The sequence below is a fragment of the Rattus norvegicus genome, chromosome 20, assembly GCF_021556685.1.
Source record: "Rattus norvegicus strain SHRSP/BbbUtx chromosome 20, alternate assembly SHRSP_T2T, whole genome shotgun sequence".
In the NCBI taxonomy this organism is placed as follows: Eukaryota; Metazoa; Chordata; class Mammalia; order Rodentia; family Muridae; genus Rattus; species Rattus norvegicus.
Window position 1 is genome coordinate 8,772,030 of NC_141553.1, and position 20,836 is coordinate 8,792,865.

At 48.8% G+C, this 20,836-nt stretch overlaps 1 long non-coding RNA gene across 5 annotated transcripts; it reads left to right on the forward strand.

Moving 5' to 3' along the window:
* Positions 1-287: 287 nt before the first annotated feature.
* Positions 288-9,854, forward strand: LOC120098917 (uncharacterized). 5 transcript variants are annotated; one of them, XR_015645130.1, is made up of 5 exons: positions 288-588; positions 2,212-2,393; positions 4,977-5,150; positions 5,239-5,391; positions 9,560-9,823. It is a non-coding gene; the product is annotated as an uncharacterized LOC120098917 (long non-coding RNA). The 5 variants fall into 5 exon arrangements; XR_015645128.1 differs by lacking the exon at positions 5,239-5,391 and having other exon boundaries at positions 9,560-9,854; XR_015645129.1 differs by lacking the exons at positions 4,977-5,150; positions 5,239-5,391.
* Positions 9,855-20,836: the final 10,982 nt, after the last annotated feature.

Here is a 20,836-nt window from a genome sequence, read left to right on the forward strand (position 1 = left end):
AACCTGTCTCGCCTGTCTTGGGGAGACGCCCCAGCACAAATATCCCCCTCCCTACAGTACTCCTTCAGGATCAGCCAGACATAGAGCTGTGGCAGTCACCCACACCAATTGCCCCAGACATTGGGGCGGAGGCTCCCCTGCCAGCCCCGTGTGCCACTCCCAGCCGCCCACGGCAGAGGGCGGCCTCCCCGGCTCTAATTTTAACCCTGAGGAAGGTGCCAATCGCTCATTTTCAAAGCTGTTTCAAAGTGACTCTGATAAGCAAATTGCTGGCAGCCCCGGCGGGTGATTATTCCTGCATTAATCAGGGGGAAATTATGCCAGTTACTGATTAACTAATTACGGCAATCAGATCGGCTGGGAGAGCAGGGCAGAGGGAGCGGGCCAAGGTAAACAACCCGGGGAAGGTGAGGCAGGCATTCCGGCTGGAGACAGGACAGGGACAAGACACCTCTTCTCTTCCAACTCCTACTCTAGTACTCCCGCCAAGTAGTCCCTGAAGCGGAAGCTGGGTGACTAGCCCACTGGAGGAAGCCAGGCCCATTCACGAGACAAAGAAGTTGTGCTTTTCCCAGCCTTGCCGGCGCGGTATGTGTCCCCATCTACCATAGAATGTGCGCTCTGGCCTTCAGGAGGCCATGGCTGATGGAGGAAGGTTTTGGGGGAGGAGTGAGCATCGACCGGTTTACAGAGAGGCTGCAAGTCGAATCAGGTTTGACCTTGAAGACCTCTCCATGCTGGCTTCCTCCCCACCCCACATCGAGGGACAGGAATGAGCTCAGGGGCCTCACAATTCTTGCAACCTCACAATCCCAGTGTTGGGGTGAGGCCTAGTGGGTGCTCCCCAACCTTTTGTGTTAACCTCCTGCCCTCCTGCTTCCAGGTGACTCTCCTGTGTGATGGGGGTGGGGCTGGGGGATGTCTCACACTAGAGCCCGCTCAACAGCATTCCAACTGCTCACTCTATTCATGCGCCACTGAATGTGAGAGGCTGGGCAGTGCAGAAGCCTAGGGACAAGGAGGGAGGGGACAGAGGCTTTCTCCTAGTGGCCTAATTTGGGAGAGCTATGGAGGGCAAAGGGGTTGTTGTTCTCTCTGACTCCTCAGCAGGGTAGAAGTGACCTGGTACTGCTCTTCTTTTTTTTTTTTTTTTCTTTTTTTTTTCTTTTTTTTTTGGTTCTTTTTTTCGGAGCTGGGGACCGAACCCAGGGCCTTGCGCTTCCTAGGTAAGCACTCTAACCACTGAGCTAAATCCCCAGCCCCGGTACTGCTCTTCACTATTGGGTTTACGGGGTCCCCACGCTCAGGTTTGAATCTCTCACTTCCCATAATGCTCCTCTGCGTGGTGTCCCCTGCCCTTTGGTGGGGGGAGGGCTGTCCAGCTCTGGGAATGGCCGCCCTAATAAAACTTCTTCGCAGGGGTTGGGGATTTAGTTCAGTGGTAGAGCGCTTGCCTAGGTAGAGGCCCTGGGTTCGGTCCCCAGCTCCGGGGGAAAAAAAAAAAAAAACTTCTTCGCGGATTTCCAGGGTTTGGCGGTCAGCAGCTTCCAGCTCTTGTGGCCACGTAGATTCAGCAGCAGGATGGATTCCGCCAAGCAGGCCTGCTGGAGGCCGAGGGAGTGTGCACTTTGACCCAATGGGACCTTCGGGTCTGGATGAGTTGTAAGCCTTGAAGGCAGAGTGGGCGGCTCTCAGTTGAATGATTTTGCAGATTGGAAAGGCCTTCTCTTCCTCCCTTTCTCCTCCTCCTCCTCTTCTTCCCCTCCTTCCTTTCCTCTTCCCTTCCCTCCTCCTCTTCCTATCTCTTCTCTTCCTCCTTCCCCTCCTTTTATTCTCTCCTTTCTCTCTTTTCCTCCTCCTTCCCTCCCTCTCATTTCTCTCCTCTCCCTCCTCTTCCTCCTCTTGCTCCTCCCTCTCCTTCTTCCCCCCACTTCTCGTCTTCCTTCTCCTCTCCCTCCTTCCCATCTTCCCCTTTCTCCCCTCCCCCTCCCCTTTACCAGGATAAGCGTCGTTTAAAACAATGTTTTTATTCATTCTCTGAGAATGCCATATAACGTCGTATCTTTTTTTTTTTTCTCTCTTTTTTTCGGAGCTGGGGACCGAACCCAGGGCCTTGCGCTTGCTAGGCAAGCGCTCTACCACTGCGCTAAATCCCCAACCCCATAAGTCGCATCTTAAGCATGTTCTCACCCTCCCCTTCTGCCTACACAGGGAGCCATCTCCATGGCGGCTAGCAGAGGAGCCACTGGGAGGCCCACAGGGTGCGCACAGAGCCGCGGTTCTTGGTCCCTGGAACATAAGATGCTGAGGGTCCCAAAGATCAAACCTTCTGCCAGTTCCCAGATCATCAAACCCTAACCAGCCTTGTCCCTGTGACCCGCCACCAGCTATAAGTGAGTCGTGAGACATTGGCCATTTGACCAACCCAAGACAGGCCTGCCTCACTCAGGGCTGGGTCTTCCAAGCCACCCATCACGTGGCTACCTTAATGTCCTGCGGTCCTCTACCTCGCAGCCTGGTGTGTGGCCCCTGCCTCACCGTCTCCCCACCTCAAACTAGCAGCCACTGTCCCTGGTGGCAGGGAGCAGGGTGGAAGGAAGACAGGGAGGCAGATCTGCGTAGCAGAAAGCAGGGACGGCTGTCAGGGGGCGATTTAGGGCGATTGCTTTCTGCAGGGCACACGGTTTCACTGCAGCAAATATTTCCTCGGCGTTGCTACAAGACGTGCATTTGGCAAAGCGCAGCGGGCCTGCGGGCCCTGCTCTCGCTGGTAAAGAGGCGGGCGGGCACAGCTGATGGCAGGAGTAAATCTGAGCTCACAATTAAAATCTCTTTAGAGATTGCGGCCAAGTGACTGATGGATAGGACCCCAGGCTCCATCCGTCCCCTCCACGCTCCCGCGCCAAGACAGATATCGACAGGACATCATAAATAGCCTCCCGTAGGCTGGCAGGAGGTGCGGTTGAGGGATTCAAAGAAAGGGCTGAATGGGACTCTGTTCCGCAGGACCCTGGGCAAGCCGGGGCTCCCTGCAAATCACCTCGCATGAGCGGGGAAGGTGGTTTATCTCTTCTATAAATGAGTGCGGTCTCCTGCGCTTGAATTTTGAGACCTCCTGAAACTGCAGGGGGCGCTCTCGGAAGTTCTGTCTTTCCGGAACATTCCTCCTTTTCCCCAACACCTATGGTAGCAGAGGTGTTGGTGACCACAAGCATCCTTCTTTTTGGCTACTTTGGTGCATGCCAGCCTAATTCGAAACCACCAGAGCCCGCAGTACTCATCGGTGTGCTAGGCCAGCCCTTTCCCCCACTGCCTTCCCCATGATGGTCAGTCCTGACCATTGCGATTAACCTGAGAGACATGCAGGAAATTACCACAGAACACCCCTGGGCCCCTGTGAGAGTTCTGTCCTAACCAGTAATTTAATCTCTTGACCAATTTGAAGTTGATTGGACTGGGCCAATGATAGGGCTGGGCGGAGCTTGCTGCAAAGCCTGACAACCTGAGTTTGATCCCCCAGGATCCACATGGCAGAAAGAGAGATCTAACTCCAACAAGATGTCCGCCGACCTCCACACATACACTATGGCTCGTGCACCCCGTCCCCCCCCCCCCCAGTAAATAGATTAATTAATTAAAACATTTTTTTTAAATCGAAAAGGTTATCCGGAGGGGAGCAGCTGTAGAAGGTGGGGTGTCAGTGAGGGTGTGTGTCTTTGAAGGATACATCCTTCCTGTTTGTCCCTCTGGTCGCCGTGAAATGAATCCCTCCGAGGAATGCTGAGTCAGCCAATCGTGAATGGACTTTCTGAAACTGAGCGAGACACATCTTCCCTCCTCTAAGGTTGGCTAGGGCCTCTTGTCACAGCCTGGAGACGTGAAGTGACACCTGCTGCCATATTCCCCGGGACCCTCCTCAGTCAAGGCACATACACCCATCTCCTTGGGTGTGAGACTGCATTACATCGAGATACCAGTTCATTTTGATTCTCAGGCTGACTTGCTCTCCACCCGGTACCCTTCCCTCTCCCTCCCTGGGCTGCACACAACACTACATGCGTGAACCTGACACCGTGAGCGTTGTCTGTCACATATTGGTGTCTAGCTTTCCTGGCTAGATAGGAGCCTCTGGAGGACGGGAAAATTGCTTCAAATTATCTCTGGGGTCCCCAAGTCCAGCACGGTGCTTGGCACACAATGACGACTCGCTGAATAATTAATGGGACAAACGCAACGAACAAATTAAATGTTCTTGTCAATTACGAGGATGCAGGTGAGGAATCTTTTCTTCCCAGGGAGAAAGAAAGAGGCAAGGGAGAGCCTCGGGAGTTAAAAAAACAACTTGGCTTCAGCTTTGTTTTGAGCAGGGAATATAAAACATCTCATCGATCTGCCTTTTAAATTAAGAACAGGAAACAGTAAAGCCATTCGATAAATAAAACATAATAAAAACACCTCAGCCCCAGAGTATCGCTAATTAAGGGGGACGGAGAGAACAAAGGGGGGAGAGAGGAGGAGAAATGAGAGACGACGAACCAGAATGAAGGGCAGCAAGGTGGACAAGGAGATACAGAGGCTACAGGAGGATGGACAGCCACTGGGACATGGCAAGAGGACACCTCCGTGTCCCAGCGGATGCTGGAAAACGAGGGAAAGCCGTGTAGACGAGGAGACTTCCCTGCCAACGAGAGTTGGTTGGACACCTAGAGGAGAACATACCCTCTCTACATGCAGAAGGAGAGAGACAAGGAAGCTTGTGGAGCCCCGTGGATGGAGGAAAAAATCCCGATGGCTGATCTGGACCTGTGTGTGTATGGGGGGTGGGGTGGGGATCACTGAAGTTAAAGCAAGTGAGAGTGGAAGGCTGGGGAGACGACTCAACCGTTAACATAGTTGGCTGCTCTTGCAGAGGACCCAGGTTCAGTTCCAGGGACCACCACATGGCAACTCACAACCATCTGTAACTTCCGTTCCAGAGATTCTCATGCCCTCTTCTGACCTCCCTTCTGAGCCCGGGCACACAGTGCACATACACAACTTGCAAACGAAACACATGCACATGAAAAATAAGATAAAGAAATCTTCAGAAGAAGAAAAAAAAAAACCCAAAAAGGAACCGAGGAAAACCATCGGGAGGAAATGAGTCACAGGTGAGCCAGGCATTTAATGAACAGGACAAAGCATTTCCTACTGTTAGTCACACAGACCGAGGGCTTCATGTGGCTGGGTATGTTTCAGGGCTGTGGCAACTCTAAAGAGCAGACAAGCATAGGAGAACAAGACTGGGGAGAGTCAAGGAAATTTCCCAGCTCATCACACCGGTGTCATCTGATTCCAGACTCCATGCCTTATGTGTCCCTGTGGCTGCTTTGGAAAAGCCACACGGGGAAGGTAATAACAGTTCTGGAGAACATCAGTCATAAGCCCTCCTCTCCATTGTCAGTTTGGTGGCATCAAAAATTGCCTAGGAGATGGGCTTTTCTGAACATGGCTGTGAGGGAGGGGCTATCTTGTTTAGGTTAACTGAGGTGGGAAGATTCGCCCACTGTGGGTGGCCCATTCCCTAGGTTGAGACCCTGGGCTCTATAAAATGAGCTAAGTGTTCAAAGTGCAGAAAATAAAGGACAACTGAATGCAAAGGGACCCCTGTGCACCACCCTCTTCCAAAAGCTCAGGGACCACCTCAGAGGGAGAGGTAGGAAGGTTGTAAGAGACAGAGGTCAGAGAGAACCAGAGCAAAACAGTGACTGCTGGGCATGGCAGGACCACTATGCTCAAAGAACTCAAAAAGCAAGCTCCTGCGGGTTACCTGCACAAGAACTATACAAAATCAAGCCAGTCGACATTCTAGTGTGAAGTGGGAAGGGATTCTTAAGCCCTCACCCCTAAATGAGGAGCTATGGAAAGTCAGTGGCTACAGGGATGGGGAACACAGAGCCAATTTTTTTTTTTTTCCGGAGCTGGGGACGGAACCCAGGGCCTTGCGCTTGCTAGGCAAGCGCTCTACCGCTGAGCTAAATCCCCAACCCCGCCAATTTTCTTTAGGGTGTGACTCCTGGTAAGCTAACTCTGTTCCCTCCAGTCGATGTCCCCATACCCAGGAGTATATCGGCAGCACAAATTGGAATTAATGGGTCATTTTAAAAAGAGGACACAAAGTTTCAGGAGGGAAAGGAGGTGGGGATGGGTGGAAGGATTCAGGGAGAAAGAATGGGGGGGTTGAGTTGATCAAAATAATATCACATGAAATTCTCAAAGAATTATTTAAAATATTTTTAAAGATTTATTTTTATTTTTAATTCTGTAAATGTGTATGTAGTATGTATGTATGTATGTATGTATGTATGTATGTATGTATGTGGGTTCCCTTAGAGACCAGAGATGTTGGATCCCTTGGATATGGAGTTATAGGCAGTTGTGAACTGCCTGATGTGGGTCCTAGGAACTGAACTCAGATCCTTTAAAGAATCAACAAACGCTCTTAACCTCTAACCCATCTTTCCAGTCCCTAAAAAAAAATTTGTTGAAGTAAACTGAGCACAAGCATTCACTGTCTTTTGCTTCCTGACACGATGCCACCGACTGCCTCATGCTTCTGCTGTCTTGATTTCCCCGATAGGATGGGTTGTATCCCCCGGAAGCATGAGATCCCTTAAGTTGTTCTGGCTGGGGTATCTCATCACAGCCTCAGAAGAGTAACTATGACCCAGAGCAAGGGAATGACAGTTCAGGGAGAACCTTGCAGACAGAGCAACTGCCCATCCAAGCCCCCTGAGAGACCCTAAGACTTATGGGTACTGAACTGAGAACCTAGACAGAAGAAGGTGAGATCTCCTATGGGTGGGTGGGTCTGCCTTTCCATGTCAGCCTATCTACAGGACCTGGAGACTTGTACTTCCTGACCCAAAACATCAAGACTCCGAAATCTGGGTCTTTCTTATCCCACATGCTCAGAACCTCAGGTCCTGCTCTCCAGTACCTAGGAACCTCTCCCCCCCTTTTTTTTTTTTTTTTTTTTTTTTTTTTGGTTCTTTTTTTCGGAGCTGGGGACCGAACCCAGGGCCTTGCGCTTCCTAGGTAAGCGCTCTACCACTGAGCTAAATCCCCAACCCCCTTCTCCCCTCTTTTACTCAATCTTAGATCCATCAGGGTTTGTCTGGTCATGTGCCAAAGGGATCAGACTTCAAATCTGGAAGAGTTAAAGAGCCCCCCACATTCCCCATGTCCCCGACAGGTTTCCTGAATATCAACCAAAAAAAAAAAAAAAAATAGATGTGTTTGAGTTGAGGAGGGCCATGAATGAGGAAGTGGAGAGGATTTTGTGAATGAGCATCTTAAATCCCAGCCCCAAATCTGCACTAGCTTAACACACACAGCACCTCTCAGTATCTGTACAGGTCACCTGGGTCCTACCACTCATTCTTTTTCCTGTAAGATAAGATGGTTTGAGTGTGTGTGTGTGTGTGTGTGTGTGTGTGTGTGTGTGTGTGTGTTTAATCAAATTTGTGGGTGCCCACAGATGCCAGAAGAAGGTGTCAGATCTCCTAAAATGGGAGTCACAGGAAGTTGTGCGTTTCTGTGAGTGCTAGGAACCAAACCCAAGCCCCTCTGCCAGAGCATTTAACTGCTCAGCCGCGTCTCTAGCCCCTTCACAATTCATTCTTTTCTCAGTCCAGGCCAAGTTTCCAGAATCTCCCGGGACCTCAGCCAGTCCCCACCAGTGGATTTTAATTGCCTGACAAAAGTAATACCAATATTTATAAGGGAACAAACACGGATACCATAAATAAGTACATTACTGACTCATTGAATTAATTAGTGTTTAATTACTCGAAATTACCATCAGTTACTACCAATTACCCGAACAACGAATGCATTCTTTCTCCATTACAGATGGCAATTTCCAGGGCCAAACCCAGAGACCTGAGCTGTAGGGAGCAGCCTCTGCCCTGGGGTTCTGCTCCAGCTCCCCTCCCCCACTGCCCACCTTGGAATGGTCCACCTGCTTTGTCACATTCCAGAACGCCAAGCGCCAGACTGGTCACCAGGGACACATCTGCAGACTAAAGAGACAAAATTTTTGTCCTTGTAGAATTCACAATCCAGTAGAGGATGAGGGGGGGAAAAAAGCTTTAAAAAAGATGGTTAAAAAAAACAAAACAGGGGTTGGGGATTTGGCTCAGTGGTAGAGCGCTTGCTTGCCTAGGAAGCGCAAGGTCCTGGGTTCAATCCCCAGCCCCCCCCCCCCCCCGAAAAAAAGAAAAGAAAAGAAAAGAAAACAAAAACAGGCAGGAAAAGCAGACACCTGTGGAGTCAGGTGGTGATGGTAATGTTTCAATAGGGTCCTCAGGAGCAAAGAGTAACAAAGACGCCACTCTCCACCCCCTCCCCCAACATCTGCGCCCTAGGATACTGCTTTCCAGGCACAGCATCGCCTGAACCTCCTGACCACTGGCTTCTATGAACTGGGGGGACCTCAAGAAAAGCAGATGGTGGCTGCAACCCATTCTCAAAGTTCTCAGCCGCTGGTTTGCCCTTTCAATATAGCATCTCCCCCTTTTATCTTTTTCAAGATTTGTCTTTCAATAATGTATAACCCTGGGTGTCTGGGTATGGGTATGGGCGCGTGAGTGAAGTGTTCTTGGAGGCTTAGAAGAGGGTGTTGGATCCCCGAGAGCTGGGGTGACACTCCGTGTGAGCTGCCAAACATGGGTGCTGGTGACTGGACTCAGATCTACAAGAGTCTCCCCTCTTCCCCCCTCTTCCCCCTCTCCCCTCCCACCTCTTTTTCTCCCCTCCTCCCCCTCCTCCTCTTTCTCCTCCTTCTCTTGAGAAAAAGTTTCTCTGTGTAGCCCTGGCTGTCCTAGAACTGGCTCTGTGAGATCCACCTGCCTCTGCCTCCCGAGCCCTGGGATTAAAGACGTATACATCATTTCACCCAGTTTACACCAGCCCTCTTAAATTGCTACTTGTCAGCTACTTGGTTACAGCATCCAGAGAGGGTGATACTTGGTTACAGCATCCAGAGCAGAGAGGGTGATACTTGGTTACAGCACCCAGAGAGGGTGATACTTGGTTACAGCATCCAGAGCAGAGAGGGTGATACTTGGTTACAGCATCCAGAGAGGGTGATACTTGGTTACAGCATCCAGAGAGGGGACTAATCCAGAGGCCATAGCAGAAAGGATGAAGGTGCTGATGGATTACAGTGAAAAAAAGACAAAGGAATTGTGGGAGACTCCAAAGTTTCTCATCCAAGCAACTGCAAAGATGTCCTGGGATGGGAAAGATTTGGGGAGAAGCAGCTTCTCTGGGGGGAAATGTGGGACTAAGGTTGAAATTGCTTATTAGAGGCACAAACTGGAACCGAGGCTCTAGTGTAGGCAGGCTGGCCCTCACCTGTGCCCCAAGGGCAGGGATCTTCTCTGAGTCTCCTTAATTGGGTTAAGACACTGAACTCCTCCTTCAGTCCCCTCCTTTCTGGTTTCCTGGCAGAAGTTCACTCTAACCAAGATCCTTTTTTTTTTTTTTTTTTTTTTTTTTGGTTTTTTTTTTTCAGAGCTGGGAACCGAACCCAGGGCCTTGCGCTTCCTAGGCAAGCGCTCTACCACTGAGCTAAATCCCCAACCCCGATCCTTTCCTCTTGAATGGCCGAGTGCCCAGGAATGACTGCATCTGGGAACTGGGAAGGAGAAGAAACAATGGCACCCGGAGAAAAAGGATTCCTACCAGGTTACAGCGCACGGGAGGGAGGCTGTTTTTATCTTTCCGAACCTTAGGAAGCCTGTGCCAAAAAATAAATGTGGATTGAGAATAACCCCAATCTCACTTGGGTCAGAGCAATCAAAATGTAATTGGGTTTGTGAATAACTAATGTTTACACTGATGTTGTCCTAATAGGACGATGAGACCTGTAGATGTGACTGTCATCTCCTCCCTGTGAGAATCTCAGGTTTTCACAGAAACTGGGTCAGGCAGGGGGAGATAGAGAAGCTACTGTCCGGGGCTAGGGGACCGGGATGGAAGAAGGTAGTTCTCCAGGCAGAGGCAAGAAAACTGGAGAATAACAGTAGTGTTTCTATGTGGTGTTTAGTAAGCACCTGCTGCATACAAGACAACACATTTCTCTCCTGTAACCTCACAAAATGATCCGTAATATCTCCCCCACCCTTAACAGGTAAAACCATGAAGACCCTGGTGAGTGGTGGCTCTAGGCTTCCCATGTGGTTGGTCAGTGGTACAACCAAGCCCAACGTGAGGTGTCTGGAGCCAAGCTCTTCTGATGATTCCCTTCGCCTCCCGGGAACTAGGGGAGTCATGGGAGAAGGTCACTGCTTCCTCTGGGAGCCTCTGAGAGATGACATAAGTCCAGAGCAGAGACAGACAAGCTGTGACAATTCTCATTCTCTTGTTTCTGCAATCCACGCTATAAGGGACAATTTGGGGACTGGAGAGATGGCTTGGTGGTTAAGAGCAGTGGTTGCTCTCGCAGAGGACCTGGTTTTGAATTCCATGTCTCCAGTTCCAGAGGATCTGAGGTCCTCTACTGACCTCCATGAGATCATCAGGCGTGCACTCAGTACACAGACCTATGCACAAGCAAAAACAGTCGTGCACATAAACATAATAAGACAATTTTTTTTTAAGGATTCTTGAGACATCTTGGGAATGAGACCCAAGTCTAAACTTGTAACTCATTTGTGCTTCATACACATCTTAGGCATCCAGGCTGAAGATGTAATTTTATTCACTCTCTTTAGAGCACCTGTGTTTTGACTCGGACCTGTCACATGAGGTCAGGCTTCGAGTCTCCCACTTACCACCTTTATGTCGCCATTCAAAGTGTTTTAGCTTTCAAGGCATCTTGACTTTGGGTTTTCCTGATTAGGGATATTTAGTCTGACATCACCTAAGCTGGTTCAGTTCCATGACTGGGTGGTGGGACAAGGGGTAATTAAATGAGTATGGGGATGCTGTATGTGACCCTCTTTGTGCTACGTTAGCTTGGCAGGGTGAGTGACATTTGTCACTGTGATGTGGCGATATTTCTAGAGACCTCCGGGGAAGCTGAACAGGGGTCAACATTTGCCCCACCCCCAGCAGAGAAACCTCGGGTGCGGGGAGGCCGGGGCTCAGGGCTTCCCGTAGAACCAGCTTTATTGCATTCCGTGTTCTGGACAGTGTAAGCGATGACCCTGCCTCTCCAGAGGGACAAATGTGATAAATAACCACGGAGGACAAGCGGGAGGAGGCGGCCCAGACGCCAGAAGTCATAAGTCTCTGTCCAACTGTATGGCAGACTCATTACAGAAAGCCCTGGGGCCATCCCAGGCTTCCGGCCCGGGACTCCTGAGAGCCTCCAGTGTGGGGGTTCCTGATGGGTCTGCAGTTTAGCACTGAGGGCTCAGTGTCCTCACCCTTAGCAGCCCCCTTATTTTTTATACCAGGTCACATATTCCCACTCTGTCTCAGTATCTAGAGATTCAGGTCTCTAATTCCTGAGAAATCTAGGAAGGCATCTGAAAAGAGTTCTTTTTTTTTTTTTTTTTTTTTTTGGTTCTTTTTTTCGGAGCTGGGGACCGAACCCAGGGCCTTGCGCTTCCTAGGTAAGCGCTCTACCACTGAGCTAAATCCCCAGCCCCCTGAAAAGAGTTCTTAAAAAGAGACTGGGCCCTGGGTTCAGTCCCCAGCTCTGAAAAAAAAGGAAAAGAAAAAAAAAAAAAAAAAAGAGAGACTGGACATATGAACCTGGTGGCAGTTGTATTAGCTATGCTAGATTATAACATATCCAACAAGGTTGAAAATGTAAGGTGAAATCGTGTTGTGTGTGTGTGTATGTGTCGTCCGGATAAAACATCAGTTAATATGTGTATTCCTTCTGTGAGACTAACATAGGGCCATTTTTCTTAGTGTTAATTGTCAATCTAATACAACTGAGAATCACTGAGAAATCTCAATAAGGGGTTATCCACATTGTTGGCCTCTGGGCGTATCAGTGGGACATTGTCATGTTTGATATAGGAAGACCCAGCCCACTGTGGGCAGCACCATTCCTTAGGCAGCAGGAAAATGGAACTGGGCACAGGCAACATGTGAGCATGTCTGCATTTTTCTCTCTCTGGCCCTGATAATCGTATGATTAGCTGTTTGACATTCCTGCTTGAGTTCTCCATAATAATAATAATAATTTCCTCTAATCCGGAAATGTGAGCTGATGTAAGTAAGTCCCTTTTTCCATGGTCTTAGGTGGCAGGGCAGGCTACTCACATCAGGCTGTTCCTCACCACCCTCACATCTTCAATTCCCCCTGTCTTCACAGTGCTCAGATTGTTCCCTTTCTCCTCTCCCATCTCTCTACCACACACTTGCACACTGTAGTGAATACCTCAGTGGGTGGGTCACTTAGCAGCCGGCGGGGCACCTCTGGATGTCTTGTGCCTGCCATCTTGGGTATTCATCTCTGATTCCTGAAAGACAGAACAGATGCTTAGAAAGGCTTGTTGGGGGGTTGGAGATTTGGCTCAGTGGTAGAGTGCTTGCCTAGCAAGCGCAAGGCTCTGGGTTCTGTCCCCAGCTCCGGAAAAAAAAGGAAAAAAAAAAAAAAAAAAAAAGAAAGAAAGGCTTGTTGACCGGGGATGACATACCCAGAACTGGTGAGGTGAGTGGTCACACCCAGGTTTGCTCAACAATGTTCTAGTAGCCTTCCCTGCCAACCTGCCCCATCTAGGCTTGAATGCTGGCCTCAATCACTCATCTTCATTGCCTTTCAAGAAAAACATGGTGGTGTGACCCCAAGCCGTGACAGCTGCCTCACAGGCTCCTTCATACTTAGCTTTCCACTAAAGGGAGCTCACCTCTTCCCAGCTGCCTCCTTGGATCCGGTAGACTCATTTGCAAAAAATAATTGGTGGGGGTTAAATGAAGTCTTGGTGTAGGCAGGGGAATATAAAAGAGAAATCGCTACAAAGTAACAAGCAAAAAGGCCCAATAGAAGCCAATAGAAGAACTAACAAAGGTTCTGCACAGATAACTCCCAAAAGAAACCAACCTGATTGGCTGTGAGCCTGTGAAAGAGCACTCCACTTTATCACCAGGGAGACACAGACGCTAGGAGAATCCAGCTTTGGTCCTTTGCCTGCTGGTGAGGATGCTCATGGGAATACGCAGTATTGGGTATTTAAGGGAAACTATTTGATAAAACTACCAATTGCATAATCATGACCCAGAGACTGACTCCTAGGGAACTGACACTGCATGGGAAGTTACATGTATGTGTGCCACATGATTTAAAAAAAAAAAAAAACAAAACAACCAGGTAGTCCCATCAGTGCAGCCCATAAATTACAGTTGTGACAGTTAAGCAGTGCTGACCAGCAGCAATGAGATGGGTGGACACGTTATGCAGTGTTTGTATTGTGGAATATTATGCATCCATGAAAAATGGACATCTACAGTGGCTTCCAACACAGATGAGGGTCAGATGCAACCTGGGGAAAAGAAACTAAATAGGAGGCTGTGGATAACATCACAGAACTATGATTACAGCACTCGGGAGTTGGGGGACAGAGGTCCTCCTTGGCTGCATAGTGAGTAGAAGTCCAGCCTGGGCTACATGAGCTCTTGTCTCAAAAAAGAAAAAAAAATCCCTGCACCCAAGGCGCAGGGACCAACGCATAAGAATGGCTGGAAAGACTGTAAGAACCAGAGGACCAGAGAGTTTGCCCGTGAGATTGTGTTTCCTGGTGACATCAGAAGCTAGGCTCATAACCATCCAAAAACAAGCTGGACAAGGGTGACACCGATGGTCAAGCCAAGCTGGACAGGGAGAAGCCAACAAGGCCTTAACCCTATACTAAGAGCTATGGGCAACGGAGGATGTCTGGGAATGGGAGATATGGTCTTCCTCAGGGAAGAGCGCACCAACTGGTTGTCCAGAAGCAAATAGTCATCCTTGAAAGCATTCCTACAAGTAGCATCGTATGGACCGAGCAGGTTATATTTAGGAATGTGCCTGTATGTACATATACACATACATATACGAATATGCATGCAATAGCAATTACTGGAAAAAAGAGGCCATGAATTTGAATGAGAGTGGGGAGGGGTATATAAGAGGGGCTTAGAGGGGGGTTGGGGATTTAGTTCAGTGGTAGAGCGCTTGCCTAGCAAGCGCAAGGCCCTGGGTTCGGTCCCCAGTTCCGAAAAAAAAAAAAGAACCAAAAAAAAAAAAAAAAAAAGAAAAGAAAAAGAGGGGCTTAGAGGGAGGACAGGATGAGAGAGATACAATATTATAATAAAAAAAACCCATAGGGGTTGGGGATTTAGCTCAGTGGTAGAGCGCTTGCCTAGGAAGCACAAGGCCCTGGGTTCGGTCTCCAGCTCCGAAAAAAAGAACCAAAAAAAAAAAAAAAAAAACAACAACAACAAAAAAACATAAACAGCAAAAAATAAAACTATAACAATAAAGGAAATAGAATATATATGCATTTCATATATATATATATATATATTTCATAAACAAGAGGAGCTAACCTGCGTTGTTAGAAGCCCTGGGGACCCTTTTTTTAATGGGGTGACCCTAGTGGGGCACTGTTTTATTTCTTGCTCTGGGTGGTAATATTATATGGTATGTCACTCTGGAAAGTCACAAGTTGTATGCTCGCGACGAGAGAACTACTGACCTAAATGTATGTCTCAATAAAATAGTTGTGTGGGGTTTTTTTTAATAAATAAAAATTGGGGGGTTGGGGATTTAGCTCAGTGGTAGAGCGCTTGCCTAGCAAGCGCAAGGCCCTGGGTTCGGTCCTCAGCTCCAATAAATAAATAAATAAATAAATAAATAAATAAATACATACATACATACATACATACATACATACATACATACTGGGCATGTCGACGCTCACCTTTAGTGCCAGCACTCAGCAAACAGAGGCAGGCAGATCTCTGCGAGTTCAAAATCAGCCCGGTCTACAGAGGGAGACCTATCTCAAAAAACAAAGGGAGAGAGAGAGACAGAGAGTGAGAGAGAGACAGAGAGACAGAGAGACCAAGGAAGACAGGCAGAGAAAGGCTGACCATCAATGACTGGAGAACTAATCACCTTCCCCCTCTCAGACATGGTCACCAGTCTGAGAGAAGGAAACAGTGTCACAAGTGTCAGGTCTCCACTGAGGAAGGTGACAAGACCTCTTACAATGTCCTTGAGAAGAAATGGCCCAACATGGCCCCGGTGGTCATGTAATGAGGTGGATTGATCCGCTGTCCCCAAAGGGTGCTGATTAAGGGAGCCATGTCTATCCTCAGGGAAAGTTTTAGAGCCTCGGGGCTCTGTCCTCAGCCTGGGCAAGGGAAGGCTCTGTTATCAGGGACAGCGATGAAGACATAATAGGCTTATCGCATTTGCCGGTGACACAGAGCCAGGAGGGAGAGGGAGGATCGGGCATGAGGAAGCAAGATCCAAAGTGATGTTGGCAGGATGGTCAGGAGCAGCAAGCGTAATGAGGTGAAATTGGGTGGAGGAAGTGGGGACCGGCCAGCCCGAGATTGAGGCTAAAAGAGCATTTTGTAAGAACAAGTCCAGGTAGTGGTGATGTCTCCGGCGGAGAAAACACGGACCTTCCTGCCCAGGCCTACCTCAAGGCTTAGCTCTGACCAAACACCCAGAATGCATTGCCAAATTAATCCTGAAATGAGGAATGGTGGCCCCTAACAGACACCTTAGCCTTGGGGGCCATTTGATAAAAGTCAGGGAGTGGCATTTTATGTCCTGCTCTGGTCAGGCTGTCAACTCAGTCCTGAGGCCACCTAAAGAGACAAAAATAGAGATGGGTTGTATTGGTAGAAGGCTTCTTTGGCACGCACACGCCTGAATTAGATCCCTAGTATTGTATGAACTGGGAGTGGGAGGCGGAGGCAGGGGGATCAGAAATTCAAGGTCATCCTCTGCTATGTACACAGTGAGTTTGAGTCCAGCCTGGCCTACATGGAAACCCTGCCCCAGAATAAATAAAGGGATATGAACGAATTGTTACTAAGTCAGGCAAAACCAAATCCCTTGGTTTTAACATTTTATTTATTATTCTGTCTCTCTCTGTCTCTGTGTCTCTCCACGTCTCTGTCCTCTGTCTCTGTCTGTCATTCTGTCTGTCTCTGTCTGTCTCTGTGTCTCTGTCTCTCTGTCTCTGTCACTCTGTCTCTGTGTCTCTGTCTCTCTCTCTCTCTCTCTCTCTCTCTCTCTCTCTTCTTTTTTCATCTTTACATAAGTTTGGAGGATCAAACTCAGGTCACCAGGATTACTCAGCATCTATCTCTCTGGTCCAGAGACCTTGTTTTAGGGACTGTAACAGTCACATAACCAGCAAAAGAGAAGCCTGGAGACAGGACCAAGGCTGGACTGGCAACATCCCCAAGAACCTGCAAGCTCCTACGGCCTCCCTCCACTGCCCCAGGACTCAGAGGCAGATCCAATGACTTCACCATGTGTCTGACGTGGCTTCTGTTTCAAAGCCACTTACTTGAATGGTCCCTCTCTGAGCTGCTCGGAGGGGCTTTGACAAACAGATCTGCATGCAGGGACCTTCTGCACGGTCTGCAAGCGGTGCTTGTCTAACCGGAGCCAGTTTAGATTCCTCTTCCTCCTCAATGGCCCCTTCATCACGCTCGTCCTCACCGGGAGGTGCTGGAATGGTCATGGGCACTGAGAAGACCCAGCTCAGGGAAAATTGATTAGAGGTCTGTGTCGACTGAGTCTAGTGGATGTGTATATTTGATTCTCAGCCCTTTGCACACCAGTTGTCACCAGCCATCCTAGGGAGATAATGACATTCAGGAATACTTCTAGGTTGTAGAGATGATTTCTTGGGTGAGGGCCCCTGAGGACTTTGGTGGGGGGGAGGGTCTAATTCCTACAAATTGACCTCTGACCTCCAGGTGCACACTATGGCATACGTATGCCCCTCACATACACCTGGGCAAAATTTAATAATAATAATAATAATAATAATAATAATAATAATAATAATAATAGCCAACTAAGGGCTAGAGATGTGGCTCAGTGGCTGCTCTTTCAGAGGACCTGAGTTTGGCTCCTAGCACCCATGTCCAGAAGCTCATATGCACTGTAATGGCAGTTCCAGAGTATCCAGCTCCCCTCTTCTGGGCTCTAAGGGCACCTGTCTTTACCTGCACACACACACCCCACAACCCACATATACACATAATTAAAATGATATAAATAAATCTTTTAGGCTGAGTGTGGTGGCGCATACCTTTAATCCCAGTGCTGGGGAGGCAGAGGCAGGTAGATCTCTGTGAGTTCAAAGTCAGCCTGGTCTATAGAGTGAGTTCCAAGCTAGCCAGGGATATGCAGTGAAGCCTTGTGTCAAAAAGAAAAAAGTCTTAAAAATAATAAATATTTTTAATTAAAAAGGAATATTCTTATTCCCCATAAGGTTGACATCTTCAGAAACAGGACACAGAGGTACAGGGTGGAGGTTAGGACTGGAAGTGTGTAGTCAGCAGAGAAGAAATAGAATCTTGGGCTGGAGAGATGGCTCAGTGGTTAGAGCGCTGGCTGCTCTTCCAGAGGTCCTGAGTTCAATTCCCAGCAACCACATGGTGGCTCACAACCATCTGTAATGGGATCTGATGCCCTCTTCTGGTGTGTCTGAAGACAGTGACAGTGTATTCATATATATAAATAAATAAATCTTTTTTTAAAAAAAGAAAATAATATCTCAAATAATATCTCAAATATATAGAGCCAAAAAAAAAAAAAAAAAAAAAACCACTTTTACCTTCAGTTCCACCGGAACAAGTGCCTTTTTCTGGCCTCCGACAGCACTGCACACATGCATTCCATGGGCCAACACATGTGAGTGTACACGTACATGCACTCGCACACACACACACACATACACATACACAACATAAAAACAAGTAAATCTAAAAATCAAAAACAAATATATATATATATATATATATATATATAGAGAGAGAGAGAGAGAGAGAGAGAACACACACGCTCACGCACACTCACACACGCACACACACAAAACAAAACCCCAGTAAGTTGGTCCCAAGCAAGTTACTATTCATGGGCCAAGCTCCTAAAGCCTGAAAGAGGAAACAAAGAGTTGCACGTGAGCCTCATCCGAGCATAGACATTCAGAGGGAAAGAGCTATACAAAAGGGACAGGCATTCTTCAAGCCCCGCCCCCAGCATCTCCTGAGCATTCTCATTAGTTCCTCTAAGCATGGATGGGAAGAACAGACCACCACATGTCCTATCAGTCAGCCACACTAGACCCCCTGTTTCATAAACACATGGACCGTTCCCCTCATTCCAAGGAATTAGTGTCTGAGGGGAGCAGATAGCCGAGCCGCCAGGGAGGCTTGTTAAAACCTCTGATGGCCCCTGTGGCAGGGTTGGGATTCAAAATACGTGGGATGGGACTGACAATGGACGATCTCCCAGATGATGCTGTGATGATGGATTCTGGTCCAGAGGTCATGATGCTCACAGAACATCTAGTGACTAAAACCGACTGACACCTTCCCAAGGTCCAGGTATCCACAGGTGTGTAGCTATCCCTCAACTGCTGGGAGGTCGACTGCTAAGGGCTCCCAGCTGCCGCTTTGCTGGGGTTTACCTTCTGTTGATGGAAAGCACCTTTGAGGTACACACACACACACACACACACACACACACACACACACACACAAGCACACGGCCAATGGCCATTGAAGAGGAGGTAGAAAGGAGCTCTTCTCCCAAAGAGCAAAACAATTTTGCACTCTGTGTGCGTTCCAGGCCTTGTGGGTTTAGCCAAGACTAACATTTCACATCCTTGCCCCACCCCCACTTGAGGGATTCCTGAAGGGTGAAAGCGTGTGCGTGCGTGTGTGTGTGTGTGTGTGTGTGTGTGTGTGTGTGTGTGTGTGTGCTCCGAATCTTGTAAGCCCTGTCTCAGCCTGTTTCCAGCAAGTCTAAGACACACAGTAGGCAGTGCGGTGTTTGTGGAATCAATGAACCAGAGACACAAGAGCCTTGAGTGGGCAAGCCCCCCCCCTTCCTGGTCCCCCAGCACCTCTCTCAGGTCATAGGACCAAGGGCCATGTGGCTGAGGTTGGCAGGGCCTCTGTGACCTCAGCCTCCTTGGAGTAGCTGCCATCCCTGCCCACTGTGCCGTGTTCAGGAGAAGCTGTTGCTGCCTCCCGGATGGATTGATTAATTAATTACCACCAGCCTGACAGCTCCAGGCTGCTGGCAGGGCCCTAGGCTCCCCTCCCGGCTCCTCTTGGCAGGTGAGGTCTTCATTTCCCAGCACTTGGCAGAGTTGGGCTGGGGAAAGGTGGAAACTAATAGAGACGGGAGGGGGCGAGGAGAGAGGGGACACAGGGAAAACAGAGAGCTCCTGCCCAGGGCCTCCTTGCGGAGAATCCATTCCACCATCCTGACTTAAAAAACCAGGCAAATCTGAAGATTTGCCTCTAGTGTCATGGTGTAGAGAGAGAAGGGTAACACCTGGGGCTCTTTACTTCCCAAGCTGGCTTTCAGCCTGCATTAGAGGGCAATTAGGAAGGAGAGGAGGGGTTTCTAGTAACTTCATGGCTTCTTACCATAAGCCATCTTCACTAGCCCAAGCATCCCAGCTGGAAACAGAACAGAGCAGACCAGAGCAGACCAGAATAGACCAGTACAGACCAGAGCAGACTAGTACAGATCAGTACAGATCAGTACAAACCAGTACAGACCAGTACAGACAAGAACAGACCAGTACAAACCAATACAGACCAGTACAGACCAGAGCAGACCAGAGCAGACCAGAGCAGATCAGAGCAGACCACAACAGACCAGAACAGGAAAGCTTCAAGGCATCTGCTCTGGGAGGGGCTGGGAAGGACCAGGCTGCTTTCACTAGTTCTTCCCTTATCTTCTATCTCCCGAGACCCTCTCCACCCAACCCTGTTCCCTTCTTGGCTGGGAAAGAATGGCTAGCAGGCAGGTGTTTCTATGATTAATCACATCTGGGCTCACCCAGGGAAAGGGATGTGGAATGGGGCTCTTCTGAGAGAGGGAAAGGTCCCCAGGCCCCATAGCCTCTCTGTGTGGCCATGTCCAAACAGATTCCCTCCTCCACCCTCCTCTGTCTCCCCTCCCACCCCCCAACTCTACTCTGGTCACTAGGCTGAAAGTTGATGTTTGCAAGGCCACTTATGGGGCTCCATGCCATTTGGGGAGCAGATGGAAATTCGTCTCCACGACATTCGTTTCTTCATCTTTGAAAGGGGGACAAAATTAATTTCAGTCCAGAAGTGGTTGGGGAAGAAAGCTAAGCACGTGGCTCAATTGGTAGGGAGCTCACCTAGCATTCCCAGCACCAAACTCGGGGATGGTGACACACATTTGAAATCCCAGCATTTTAGAGGCAGAGGCAGGAGGGTCTATTCCAGCTTATCCTCAGCTATAGTGAGTTTGGGGCCAGCCAGAGATACATGATGACACCATGTCTCAAACAAACAACAACAATAACAATAACAAACAAAAAGATGCTAAAGCCAGGAATGGTGGTACACAGTGTAATCCCAGCTTTGGGAACAGAGACAAAAGAACGAAAATGCTAAAGCCACCATTGGCAACATCGTGAGTTCAAAGCCAACCTGGGCTACAGGAGACCTGTCTCCCACTTAGCCCAAGATACAGTGGTGGCTTGGATTCTGGTTTTGGAATTGCTCCTGCCCAGCTCAGAGACTTAGCCTCCTCACCACCTGAGCTTCTGTAGCCCCGGCTCCATGAGACTCATGGAACATGGTTATGTGGCTGCTCCCCCTG